General features: G+C 44.9%; 1 pseudogene; it reads left to right on the forward strand.

Annotated features, from left to right (window-relative positions):
• Nucleotides 1-8653: 8653 nt before the first annotated feature.
• LOC149290682 (small nucleolar RNA SNORA35) lies at nucleotides 8654-8765 on the forward strand (annotated as a pseudogene).
• Nucleotides 8766-12662: the final 3897 nt, after the last annotated feature.

Below are 12662 nucleotides of genomic sequence, written 5' to 3' on the forward strand. Positions count from 1 at the left end.
GCTCAGACCAGTTGCCTAGTATGTCAACTCACCTCTCCCTCTCTGTCTCCTTGCAGTGGAGTAAGGGATCCACCACGCAATGATAGACACTGGAGCAAGCGATAGCTTTGTGGACCTTAAGTATGTCCAATCCCTCTCCATCCCTACGCATTGCAAGAAACATCCAGTTTCAATCCTACCTGTCGACGCCAGCCCTTTGAAGACCGGTCCCATCATTCAAGAAACCATCACATTGATCCTCAAAATAGGAAATAGACACATCGAGTCTCTGTTTCGATGTTGTACCATCCCTTACTTCTCCGATTATCCTCGGTCTCCCCTGGTTAAGACTACACAACCCTTCTATCAACTGGGAGACAGGGTTTTTTCGCTTTGCCTCATCGTACTGCACCCAAACCTGTCTGAAAGAAACGGCGGTCTGCCTTACGCACCCAACAAACGTCTCTCAAGAGATACTAATACCGTACAGAGGATTTTAAAAGAATATATTGATGACAGTCTCGCCAGGGGTTTTATTTGTCCCTCTACGTCACCAGCAGGAGCTGGTATATTTTTCATTCACAAAAAAGACGGTGGATTGCGACCCTGTGTAAATTACAGGGAATTAAATAGCATTACAGTAAAAAATAGATATCCCCTTCCACTGATCCCCGAATCACTCGAACACGCACGATCATCGAAGATCTTTACTAAAATTGACCTACGGGGAGCTTACAACTTGGTGAGGATACGGAATGGGGATGAGTGGAAGACTGCGTTCAGGTGTCGCTACGGCCACTTTGAATATTTAGTGATGCCTTTTGGGCTCTGCAATGCCCCTGCCACCTTCCAACATTTCGTTAACGAGGTCTTCTGTGACATTCTGGACCGCTTTGTCATCATGTGCTTGGATGGCATTTTAATCTTCTCACTATCACTGGATCTTCATCACGGGAACATGTGCGTCAAATACTCACCAGATTACGTGCTAATGGACTTTATGCCAAACTGGAAAAATGCACATTCAAGGTCCAAAGCATTGAGTTTTTGGGGTATTTCCTCCCACCAACATTCAAATGGACCAGGGGCGGGCTGGGCAGGGGGGCAATTGCCCCCCAGGCCGCCAGAAATCTAATCTAAACGGCCGCTGGGTGCTGATGCCGGCGGCCGGCGCTACTATAATACTTTTTTTTTTTTTTTTTTTACTTACTATGGCTTGCCATATTAAATTTAAAAAAAGGTATTAAAGCAGCGCCGGCCAGCAGCATCAGCACCCAGCGGCCGTGTGCGACGGCCGCCTAGTGATTGGAGCAATGCCAGCGTGAGGGTTGAAAGCTCTGCCCCCTCGCACGGAGCTTTCACCCCTCACACTGCTCCCGTCACTATGCGGCCAATCTAATCTAAACGGCCAAATCGTGCTGCTGATGCCGCCGGCCGGCGCTACTTTAATATTTTTTTCTTTTTTTTTTTATTTAATATGGCAAGCCGGATTGGCTTGCCATAATAAATTTAAAGAAAAAAAGTATTAAAGAAGCTCCGGCCGGCGGCATCAGCAGCACGATTCGGCCGTCAGGGGTGAAAGCTCCGCCCCTCGCACTCAGACTGCTTGAGCACCGGATGTCAGTGACACGACGTAGAAAACGGCAGTCTGCAGCTACCAGGGAACGGAGGTCTACACGAAGAAGTGGAAGATGTACAAGGTTATTAAACCAATCTATATTTGTACAAATTATATATTATTTTTTTGTATTCGTTAAGAAAAAAGAAAAAAAAAAAAGGTAGTGTCACCTCCGTCCCCAATCAGCCCCTCCCAGTGTCACCTCTGTCCCCTTTCAGCTCCCCATGTCATTGCTGTCCCCATCAGCCCCAACCAGTGTCACCTCTGTCCCCAATCAGCCCCCCCATGTCATTGCTGTCCCTATTCAGCTCTCTAGTATCACCTCTGTCCCCAATCAGCCCCTCCCAGTGTCACCTTTGTCTGCATTCAGCACCCCCATATCATTGCTGTCCACATTCAGCTCCCCAGTGTTACCTGTGTCCCCAATCATACCCTCCCGGTGTCACCTCTGTCCACAATCAGCCCCTCATGTCATTACTGTCCCCATTCAGCTCTCCAGTGTCACCTCTGTACCCATTCAGCCCCCCCATGTCATTGCTGTTCCCATTCAGCTCACCAGTGTCACCTCTGTCCCCAATCAGCCCCTCCCAGTGTCACCTCTGTCCCCATTCAGCCCCCTGTGTCATTACTGTCCCCATTCAGCTCTCCAGTGTCACCTCTGTACCCATTCAGCCCCCCATGTCATTGCTGTCCCCATTCAGCTCACCAGTGTCACCTCTGTCCTCAATCAGCCCCTCCCAGTGTCACCTCTGTCCCCATTCAGCCCCCCGTGTCATTACTGTCCCCATTCAGCTCTTCCAGGGAATTAATATTTGAGAGTGTATGGGCCCACTTGATCCTGGTAGGGTACTCCTATTAGCCTTAAAAACACTTTCCCTGCTGCTGTGTGCTATACATCCCATAATTCTCAGCCAGTATCATGGGGGACATTTACCTGGCTGAGCATCAGGGGGACATTAGGTTTTGCGTTTTTTTTACCATCCTTTGTTGCTATTAAATTTACTTATGTTAAACCACATTTGAATCATATTTGTATTTTTATAATCAATATGCGTTAGAAAATCAGGAAAAGATGGGCTGATTCGGTGGCACAATGGGCCACTTGACTTGACTTGCCCCCCAGGCCTTAGGCTGCCAGCCCTCCCCTGAAATGGACCCCAAGAAAGAAGAAGCTATCCTTAATTGGCCCCCACCTACTGATCGTAAGGGGGTACAAGGATTCGTAGGCTTTGCCAATTATTATCGAAAATTCATAGGAGACTTTTCTAAGCATGTTCAACCCATCACAGCACTAACTTCCAAGAACACCAAGTTCATCTGGAACGATGTCGCCCAACGAGCATTTGATTACTTGAAAAGCAAATTCATTCCCGCACCCATACTACAGATGCCTGACCCTAAATATCCATATACTCTCGAGGTGGATGCCTCTGACACTGCCGTGGGCGCTGTTCTGTCACAAAGACACGAGACTGATGATCAATTACATCCTGTGGCCTATTTCTCTCGTACCCTCTCTCCCGCTGAAAGAAACTACTGTGTAGGAGAACGAGAACTATTGGCCATCAAATTGGCTCTAGATGAATGGAGGCATGTCCTGGAGGGTGCGCTATATCCAGTAACCGTTTACACCAACCATAAGAACCTGGAATACCTACGGTCAGCTAAACGTTTACAACCAAGGTTGGCCAGATGGGCATTGTTCTTTTCCCGTTTCCAGATCCACATTACCTATCATCCGGGTTCTCTCAACACGAAAGCAGATTCACTTTCCCGTAACACAGCTGGAACAGGACACTGTATTGTCACCAACACACTTACCTGCTCCCTTTGGGATTCAGTACGGGAACACTCAACACATATTTCTACTCCAGAGACTTCCAGTTTACAAAAACGTCACGGGTTCTATTTCAATCAGGAACATATATACGTGAAAAAATAAATCTCTTCTTGTACCATATGTGCCCGTGCCAAGGAATTACCTAAACGACCAGTGGGCTTGTTACAACCTCTTCCAGCCCCTTCTAGACCATGGACGGCCATATCAATGGACTTTGTCACAGACCTTCCATCTTCTAATCATTTCACTACCTTACTGGTAGTCGTTGACAGGTTCACCAAAATGGCACATTTTGTTCCTTACGGTCACCTTCCATCCGCCACCGAGACAGCCTCCTTATTCGTAAAGGAGATTTTCCGTCTGCATGGATTACCCGAGAACATAGTGTCCGACCGGGGAACCCAATTCACCTCACGTTTTTGGAAGGTGTTCTGTAACCAACTTCATATAAAACGCTTCCTATCTTCTGCATACCACCCCCAAAGCAGTTCCTTCAGTTACCGAACATGTCAATCAACTCTCTAAGACATTTTTACTGTTACATAACACCTTGGTCAATGCCCTAACCCGCTGTAAGACATTTGCTGATCGTCATTTGAGTGTAGCACCACCCTATCACCCAGGACAAAAGGCATGGCTCTCCACAAAACATCTTACGTTGACCTGTCCTACAAAGAAACTGGGGCCCAGATTCATCGGACCCTTCACCGTTTCACGTATAATATCCTCCTCGGCAGTGGAATTACAGTTACCGGCCTCCATACCCATCCGGTTTTTCATGCGTCGCTATTGAAACCCTGGAATGCCAACCCATTCCCCGATCGACGATCCTCCTCCTGTGATAATTGATGACGTTCCTGAATAGTAGAGGAGATTCTGGACTCCCGCTATCACCATAATAAATTACAGTATCTGATACACTGGAGGGGATATGATTCCAATGAGGACTCATGGGAATCAGCCAGTACTGTTCATGCACCTGACCTAATCTCTTCTTCTCATCGTCTGCACCCAGATCGCCCAGGTCCCGTTAGAGGCCTCTCTTTGGGAGGGGGTACTTACTCCAGACCTCGACGCAGTAACTCACCAGAGTACCCGCTACCCAAGGGTACCGGGTCCAGTGTGGCAGCTCCGGTCCTCCCCGTCTCCTCTGCATCCCTCGTGATCGCGCGCACCCTCACTCAACTTTATGCGTCCCCGCAAAGGGGCAATGCTCAGGTGGCAAATTTAAAACCGGGCACTGAGCATTGCTCAGTTATTGTGCTACCTATCCCGTTATCCTTGTGCATTCTCACTTACTGTTATACCTGTGTACCAGACCCGGCTATTTCTTGACGCTGGATATATACTTACCTTGATACCTGTGTACCAGACCCGGCTATTCCTTGACGCTGCATATATACTTACCTTGATACTCGTGTACCAGACCCGGCTTGTTCCCGGGTTTAGGTCTGGAGACATGCTGGGCCAGTCCATCATCTGTACCCCCAGCAAGGCAGTGGTCGTCTTGGAGGTGTTTGGGGTCGTTATCATGTTGGAATACTGCCCTGCGGCCCAGTCTCCGAAGGATAGCTGGTTCGCTTTCACTCAAGACCCCTGAGTGAGACGCATCATAACAGACAGGAACCATTTACAGTTTCCTTTCAGACCTCCAGATCCTGGTTTCCCACATCCCTCAGGACCAGACAAGGCATGCCTGGGACCTGGTTGCTATCCCTCTTCCCGAGCTAGGACTGGGAGTAAATTCTCTGGTCTTCCTGGTGCCCAAACCCTCAGGAGGATTCTGTTTGATTATAGACATGCGCTTCTTCAACACTCACCCCCGATATGTTGGGTTCAAGATGGACACTTTATGCCTCCAGGACTTCATGGTCTCCATAGACTTCATGTTCCTATCCATTCATGCCATCAAAAGTTCCTACGCATAGCCATCCCTCGGGATTCAAACATACAACATTTGAGTGTCTTCAGTCAGTTTCCCTATCTGTTGTCATTCAAGACGGCTTTTGAGTGGCCATTACCTTCCCTAGGCATATTGGCGAACGTCGGGCTCTATTTATGAAGGAACCATATTTTCCTGGATAAAGTAGTGCTTTCTCTGCCTCCTGAATTTACTCCCAACGTTCAGTCAGCCTTCCACAAGAACCAGGAGATAGTATTGCAGACCTTTTTCATCTCCCAATTTGACTGAGGAAGAGGTCCTACACTCCCTGAACTTTAAGAGGTGCCTCTCTATCTACCTAGAAATGACTCTGCCCTTCTAGAAGTCTTCACGCATGTTTGTGGCTTCATCCACAGGACAGGCTCTGCCACACCGATACTCAAACACACACACCAGGACAGGCTCTGCCACACCGACACCCAAACACACACACCAGGACAGGCTCTGCCACCCAGACACACACATCAGGACAGGCCCTGCTCCACGCTCCCTAGCATGCAATCACTCCCTCTGCTACCACACCAAAAAAAAATGTGCCACACTGACTGCAGATTAGTGGAAGACTGTGAGAGTCAGTGCAGTCTTCCCCCTTCTCACCCTGACCATGACTTTGAGAGGTCTTCTCCCCTGAAATCATTCCCTGTCCCTTTGTCCCTCATTCACTAAGCCATACCTCTCCTTTCCTTCCTCCCTGTGAACTATAGATCAAACACATATAAACAGCACTTGCATGTATAGATCACATACAAACCCTATATTTGCAGGTATGCATAAATGATGTATGGAAACATAGCATAACAGGTATAGATCAACAAAATCAACACAAAAACCAAGCTTTGCAGGTATAGATCAATTGAAAATCACATGTTAACTCAGCGTTGAAGGTCAAATAAACAGAATCAGACATACAAACCCTCTATTTGTAGGTATACAATAATAATGTATGGAAACGGAGCGTACCAGATACAGATCAACAGAATAACACACACCCGGCTTTACAGGTATAAATCAATTGGAATTCACATATAAACTCAGCATTAAAGGTATAGATAACCCCTAAATTACTGGCATAGATCACAGGTTGCACACCCCAAAGGCAGCCCTGGTGTCCACACTGCCCACATAGAACCTGATCAGCACCCAGATTACACAAATATTACAGCCCAGCTTGAGCCAACTTTGTCCCCTAACAGCCCAGTGTAACACATGTTTGTCGGGAAACAGCCCACCCTTCATGTACCATCTTTGCATTTCCCCAAATCACTTAAACATTCATGATAGACACAATCACTTACACAGTTACTCACTCATTCACACAAATCATTTACACATATTCATTAATGCAGTCTCACAAATCATTCAAGCAATTCATCCACACATTAATTCATTCTCTTACGCATTCACACAATTCATCCACACATTTATTCATTCTCTTACGCATTCACACAATTCATCCACATAGTAATTCATTCATTCTCGTACGCATTCACACAATTCATCCACACATTTATTCATTCATTCTCGTATGCATTCACACAATTCATCCACAATTCTACCCCCTCTCCCCCTCTCCTTCTTATCTGCCCTTCTCACTATGTTCCCCCTTATCAGTATGTACCCCCTCTCCCCTTCTTACTGCCTTCCCCCCTTTCTCACTATGTATTACCATCCCCACTTCTCAATATGTGCCCCTTCTCACTATCTAACCCCTCTACCCCTTCTCACTGACACCCCCCTCTGCCCCTTCTCACTATCTACCAACTCTGCCCCTTCTCACTGCCCCCCCTCTGCCCCTTCTCACTGCACCCCCCCCTCACCATCTACCCCCTCTCCCTACTTACTTACTTACTTACCGGAGTCCTGCGGTGGGGGTGCGAGGCGTCCCTCTTCCCGCTCTGCGCGCTTCACAGCTGAGCGCTGGAATATGACATCGTATTCTGGCGCTCCCCTGCCCGGGACTTAAATTAAAACATCTTAAAACATCGGGGGTTTTTTGTGTTTTTCTTTTAACTTTATTTAACATGGAGGATGTTAAATAAAGTTTAAAAAACAAAATAACAAACAAAAAAAAGGGGCCTGCTCGTGATGTGCAGAAATGTTGCATTGTTCAGGCTCCATTCTCTTTGAAGAACAGATGTTCTGCTGAGAAAATCTGCAGTAATGTTCTCCTTCCCATGAATATTAACCGAAAGGTGGAAGAGATGGAACTCGGCCCACTTCCCGATCTTCTGAAAAATACCGCCCCATTGAAGACTCCTTGCTTGTTCAGGAAAGCCACCACCGTGCAATTGTCTGACAGAATTCTCACTGCCCTTCCCCACAACCTGGATTACCAAGAAAGGAGCGCTTTCCAGACTGCTAGAAATTCCAGCACATTGATATGAAGACGACACTCCTGGCTTGACCAAAAACCTTGTCTGAATTCTTCTTCCATCGTGGCCCCCCAACTACTGTCCAAGTAGGCTCGGTCTAGACCAGACCCGAACTCAGTCTTTTCAGCCACTATCTGAGGGAAAGGCGAACACTGGCTGGAATGGCAACCTTCTTTGAGAGAGCTGGAATGGATCGATCCCATGTCCCCAGGACGAAACACTGTAGAGGTCCAAAAGAGCCATTCTCCTGAAGGGATCCGCAGGGGGCGTAGATATCCGGGGGAGAGCTGACAAGCTCCAGACCGTACCGTCTGGAAATGATTCCCAGGGTCCAGGCATCCGAACATAATAGAGCCCATTGATGATGAAATCTCTTCAGCCTGCTTCTGGTGTCATGCTTTCTTTGAAGCCCTGTCCTCCTATTTAGAGGAGGAAGGTCTGCCTCTACCACGGAAGTGCTGAAATCTGGAACCATAAGGTCTATCTCATGCAAACCTATAATGCTTTTGTGTTGCACAAAAAAGCAGACACTGGGCTGAAACTGTCTTTTTTGCAGTTTCAGCTCCTAGTAATTTCAGGTATCTAGTACCGGGATGCACCTGGTCCCCAAGTGGTGATGGCAGCAAGCAGAATTGGGGCTACCCATTTTATTTTTAAAATCCGCCATACAGCAAAGAAGCAGAATCCCCAAAAGAGATGCAGAGTGTGCTACCGCAAGGGGCAAAGAAAGGATACCACATTTTACTGTGAAAACCTGCACTCTGTCGGTAACTGCTTCAAGTTGTATCACACAGTTTCCCATTTTTTATTTGTTCCTGCTCCACTTTTGTATTTTTTTCAAATTTTTTTACATTTACTGTTTTTTAGATTTTATTTGCTCCACCACTTTGAAGAGTTTTTATTTGCACTGACATGTGTCCCCAGTGTCTATTCCGAGGGTTCGCTTAACGGTGCTAGATCAAATCCCTTCTTGGAGATAGGCCAGACTTTCCCTACTGATAGTTGGGTACAAGCATTTATCTTTACCCAGATGTAAAACTTCCAAGTTCCAACAACTGAATTGCTCATGTTCCAAATGTGGCCCTTTTGCCCCCAAACAATCTGACAAACCCATGCATGTGGGGTATCACTGTACTCAGGAGATGTTGCTGAACACATATTGTGACAGTGACCTATACCAGGAGCTGTAAATTCACACCTGAAGTACAAAGCGTGTAAAAAAACCCACCAAAAACAATTACCATCACAAACTTTGACAAGGGCTGGTGATGGGATTAGTGCATGGAAAGCATCTGAAATACCCTGGGGTGTCTAGTATTCAAAAATATATGGTTTGCCCCGTAATGTGAAGAAGAAAGCAAAAAAAAAAACATAAAAACATTGGGTATTTCTAAACTCAGGAAAAATAGTAGAATCTATTCAGCAGGTTTTTTCATTAGTTTTTGATGATGAATAAAATATTTTTCAAATAAAAGTGAGAAAAGGTTTTTTCTTTTTTCAATTTTTCGTCGTATTTTATTATTTTTATTATAGGAAATTACATGATATGAAAAAATAATGGTGTGTGAAGAAAGCCCCTCTTATCCTGAAAAAAACAATATATAACTTGTGTGGGTTCAGTAAATGGGTTAAGAGAAAATTACAGCTAAACACAAACACCGCAGAAACGATAAAACAGCCATTGTCACGAAGTGTACAAAAAATAGAATCAGCCTTTGTCATGAAGGGGTTAAACTTTTCAATGCTGGAGTGCAAAATATTGTGTGAGGACAAAATGTAATATGCCAAATAGGTGCTGAAGTGTAACTTTTATATGTTTTTTTAATTTGTTTTTTATACAAAGTACAAAAAAAGAAAAAAAAGGAACCCACAAAACAATAAATAAGCATACAACAAATAAAACATACAATTAAAAAGACCCACAGTTACAAACAAGACATTTCATGGATTCCATTATCTCATATGTTGCTAAAAATAAATGTATTAGTTGAGTATGTTATTTGACTCTTTTGGGGTTTAGTGTTTGCTCAATTTATTTCGCCCAAAGTGCTTCATTAGGATAATTTTTAAGAAATAATTATAGAATAGGCTGCCAAACATATTACCAATCCAATTTACCCTCTAAAAGGGTTTTAATCCAATATTCCCATATTTCATGGGTTTTATTAGTCCCTCTATCACGAGTTAGAATCAATTTCTCCATATAGCACTGATGTAGAATTTGAGATCTTACTTTTATCCACAAAATCGGGTCTGGAATGCTCCAATTTCAAGCTATTACTATCTTAATAGCCATCAAAAGGTGTAATAAAAATTGTAGGTCTTGGTTTGAAGCTTTAGGTAAATTTATATGTAAGAAAAACTATAGTGAACCTAATTCTCGTGCTCACAGGTGTTGGTGAAAATAAGTGAAAGTGATTTATTTTTTTTTTTTTTTTAATACTTCCCAAATGACCGCAGCAACCCAAAAAACACTCTTCCTCAAAGTGTGGATATACAGATGAACAAATGGTTGGGGCGCAGGTACATATAAGGGAAGAAAAAATATAATCCGTTTGTGAGTGCAACCACAACATCACTTATTTCAATTAATTTATACTTTTTACACTATATTTTTTCTTCCCTTACATGTACCTGCGCCCCAACCATTTGTTCAAATTTATACGTAATAAGGCTCTATCTGGTGTTAATTCCCAGTGAGGGCCAAATAGATCTGTAAGTTTCTTTGATACTTTCAACCAAACTCTATTTAGCATGGTACATCCCCACCCTATATGGAGGAAATTCGGTATATTATTAGGGAACATTTTCGCCAATCTTGTGGGTATTAAGTACCAGCGGTTAATTAATTTATATTGCAACTCATTCAGATTTAGGCAATGTATGTTTTTGTATGTTAACTTTTATATGTTGTAGATTGTAAGATCGTTTGAGCAGGTCCCTCCTCACTCATGGTTTCTGTATGTCAAATTGTTCTGCTATCTATTGCACAGTATTACAGAATATGATGGCGCTATATGAAACAATAATAACGTGTGTGGTTAAACTTTACAATGCTGGAGTGCAGTGAGGGGTGCTGTAACCAATATGCTGCATTGAAGTTAGTTTCTCTCCTTTTCGTTTTGGCAAGCATATTTTCACATCAAGGCACTTTTATACACAAATCAGCATTCAAATGTTCTCCAATCTAGTGAGTAAATCTAAAGTTAACATCTATACTACCTGCATCAAAAGCCTAGTTAGGATTTTGATAAACCACACCAAGGCAGATCAGGTACGATAATATTGGTATAAGTTCAGAGATTTACTTAAAAACTAAATGTATGAGGAGTTGTCTTAACATGTGGAAACTCGCCTCTAAATCAGTGAGTCCCCCCACAACAAACTTGGGATCTGTTTATACATTAGCTTTGGCAGGATTCCAAGTAATCACTTATTTTCAACCAAGAAAAATACAACCAAGGTCCAACTCGGGTTTGATGGACAAATCCATGAACTTACAAGGGGTATATATTTTCAATCACACACAATTGGAAATTATTGTAGCCTGGGTGCCCGAATAATTATAATTTTAATAAAGACAGGAGGCGAGTATTTTGCATATCTTCCTTTACTTCTCACCAATAGCAGCAAAGAAAGAAACATTGAAAAAGAAAAACAACCAATAGGCATACACCACAAGGTATATAAACCCTAGCCAGTCCTTCCACTTCCTCTTGCGACCGCTGCGAACCGGAACCAACGAAGAACAGCCAAACACCGGCGACGAACACCGAACACGAACTGGAACTCCAACCAGAAGTCGAAAGAAGGCGAAGAACAGCCGACGACCTCCGACAACGAGAAGACTGGATCCATGGCAGGCTCCAAACAGGAACAGGGGAGTCCGCATGGGAAAGAACCTCAACAGCAGGTAACGAAGGATCTCAACCCGGAGGGGTACCACCCGGACAGGGCATCAAGCTGAAAAGCAAAGAGAACACCTAACAGTACCAGATACCAACGATACGGTAAGGGAGAGCACAGGTACACAGAAGCCGTAACATCACAGGCAACAACCACAAGAAAAACGCCGAAATGCACAAATGACAATAACAGGAGTAAAAGACTCCACAAACGAAAATCACCTCACCATGGATCCCGAAGCTAAACGGGAGGGAAAATACTCGCCTCCTGTCTTTATTAAAATTATAATTATTCGGGCACCCAGGCTAGAATAATTTCCAATTTTAAGGCAAGACAGGAGGCTTCCTATTTTGCAGTTTTAACGCCCGACACCAACGCGGGAACTGCAGAGGATAGCGGACGAAAGTAAAAGGTGCGAAAGGTAGCAGCACGAGACCAGTCCGCTGCCGACAAAATATCGCTCAAGGCCCCCCCAGCCCGAAGGGCACCCGAGGCCGCCGCACCCCTGACCGAGTGGGCCCCAAAAGAGGTCGCTACACCCGCCAGGGAGAGCAACCAACGAACCCACCTGGCCAAGGTAGGGCTCGAGACCGGCTGAAAAGGCCGAACATACGAGATGAGCAACTGAGAAGAAGAGGGAGACCGAAAGGCCGACGTACGTGCCAGGTAAGCCTGAACGCATCTGGCAACGCAAAGTTTAGGATCGTCGGACAGGTAAGGGTAGGCTACCAAAGAGGACAGAGACTTAGTCCTCCTGTGAATGGAGAAGCGAATACCGTCAGGCGAAAAGGAGATAGCCGAGGCATCAAAAGCCCGAACGTCAGAGACCCTGCGAAAAGACAAAAGACATAAGAGCAAGGTAAGTTTAGCTGACAACTGACGTAAAGACAGGGAATCGTTATCGGGGATGGCCCGAAGGAAATCCAGGACCAGGGCCACATCCCACAGGGAATCATACCGAGGGGCCGGAGGCCTGGACAATCGAATGCCCCGTAGCAAACGGCA

The sequence above is a fragment of the Sceloporus occidentalis genome, unplaced genomic scaffold (genome assembly GCF_023333645.1).
Source record: "Sceloporus occidentalis isolate IW3139 unplaced genomic scaffold, rSceOcc1.0.p SCAF_38, whole genome shotgun sequence".
Classification (NCBI taxonomy): domain Eukaryota; kingdom Metazoa; phylum Chordata; class Lepidosauria; order Squamata; family Phrynosomatidae; genus Sceloporus; species Sceloporus occidentalis.